This window comes from Hippopotamus amphibius, chromosome 12 (genome assembly GCF_030028045.1).
Source record: "Hippopotamus amphibius kiboko isolate mHipAmp2 chromosome 12, mHipAmp2.hap2, whole genome shotgun sequence".
Lineage (NCBI taxonomy): Eukaryota > Metazoa > Chordata > Mammalia > Artiodactyla > Hippopotamidae > Hippopotamus > Hippopotamus amphibius.
This window is the reverse complement of record NC_080197.1, coordinates 57,073,424-57,075,599: the sequence shown is the minus strand read 5'-3', so window position 1 is coordinate 57,075,599 and position 2,176 is coordinate 57,073,424.

Here is a 2,176-nt window from a genome sequence, read left to right as displayed (position 1 = left end):
ATCCGTGTTTGTTGTCCGTTAAGTACCAGCTGTGTACTCAGGGCTGCATCAGGGCTGGGAGGAGGCCGGCAAAGCGTGAGATGGGTGCCTGCCAGTGGGAGCTCCTGATTGGCTGGAAGGCCAGACTAACACACGAGCCAGTTAGAGAGGTGGCAGCCAGGCTGGAGGAAGAGCCACGTGGGGCATCTTATGAGAGCTGTTAGTGTTTGGAGAAGATGGATCTGGGAGGAGGATCTCTGAGTCATAATTCTGAATAAAAGAATGAAGTCTAAATCCCACAGTTTAGCAATTCTGGCCCCTCACAATCTGTTCCTCCGTATGTGTTCTGCCATTTCCCACTGTTTTCTAGGAAGCACCCCTCACTCCAGGAAAACGGAAACACACAACTTCTCTATATTGTGTTAGTTATGACACTCACTGTCTCTGAGGCTGAGGGGGTGGGGGTCAGTGTCACAAAATGGGGTTCAGTTACTAGAGGATGGCCCACTGATGTCCATCTTTTATTTTTTGTTTTTGGCTGTGCCCTGTGGCTTGTGGGATCTCAGCTCCCCAACCAGGGGTTGCACCTGGGACCCCTGCAGTGGAAATGCAGAGTGCTAACCACTGGACCGCCAGGAAACTCCCCCATGTCCGTCTTCTTCTATCCTTTGGTTGCCCCGCCTGTGGGAACACCTGTGCGCACACACGCCTTTCTTATACATACGATTTTAAGAATGGTCCAACTTAAAATACTACTAGTACCCCATTAAAAACCAAAGACACACCTATCTTTTTTCCAAGGGAAACAATCAAGAATCAGATCCAGCGACTAAAGGTGACATCACAGCCCCCCGAGTCCCAAGTCCAGGGTTGTCAGGGATTATCCATCCTGCTGAAACCCATGGGTGACCACCCACTTCTGACAGTCTATAAACTAATAAAGAATGTAACTTTTTCATACACACCCAATAAAAATGGAGCACTTTGTGTCAGGAAATCTAGACATCTTTTATTCAACTTACTTAATCCTCACAGCAATCCCATGTGGTAAATATGAGTACTTTCCCCCTTTACGGTCGAGGAAACCAAGGTACTGCAGGCCACAAACTGGCATTTGGGGAAAGGGAGAAAGGAAAATTGCATGCAGCCGTCACTCGTCCAAATGGTATACATTTTCCCGTGGGTGGCAGCTGGCAAGGGCTCCCTGCCCTGGTGCTGGAGTGGGTTTCTGGCCAGTCAGTCTGGGAGCCCTTGGTTCTGCTCTGCAGTAGGCTGTTCTGTGGCCGTGTCTGAATGGATGTGCCCAGGTGGCGGCCCTCTTCCTCTTGGCAGGGTTATGGGAGGTGGGTGGAGGAAGCCTGAGACTCTATAGATGCTGTGGAATCCCAGCCCCCTGTCTATAGGCCATAAACATTTCCTTGGCCACAAAACCCTTTCAGAGCCCAGTTAGATGCGGGTAGATTGGATCTCTGGCAACTCTGTGGGCCAATGGCCCAGATCTAGTGGAGCCCAGTTCCTTGAACTTGGAGCCCACCTTTGTGATTTCTGTCTCTTGGCCTCAGAGTTCCTGCCTCCACCCTTCACCCTCAGCTTGATGGCTCCAATCTCTTCTTCAGCTTTGGGACAACCTGAAACAGTCAGGTTCTCCCTTTGCCAGACTACATCCCGGGGATGCTGCTTTAGTAGAAATGATTGCCATGATGTGGCAGGAGGAGTTTGGGGTCGAAATTCCCACCTCATTTCTTTACCTCCTCCAAGTACCCCATCTGACTGTTTTGTTCATGCACCTTTGTTTGAAACGAACCCTGGCTTTTGCAGTTCTGCAAGGCACATGTTATCTGACTCTCTGTGGTTGCCTGGCTGCAGGCAGAAGTGTTAGAAGCATGGGCTGCAGAGCAAGACTGGCTGAGCTTGCTACCCAGTCCTGCCGCTTTCTATCTGTAAAGCCTTGGTCAGGTTACTGCATCTCCCTGGATCTCGGTTGCTTTATCTGTGAAGAAGGGTAACAGCAGTAGCCACTCTATGGGATTATTGTAGAAATTGAATAAGGAAATCCATTACTCAGAAACTGCTTATACCAAAGAAGTAAGGGAGGACACCTACATCTACATTTATTTGGAAGACGTGCTGGAATGAAGGGAGTTTCTGTTTCCCGGGAATGTTGGTGCCATTGTTGAATCCGGATTCAGGTAGGGAC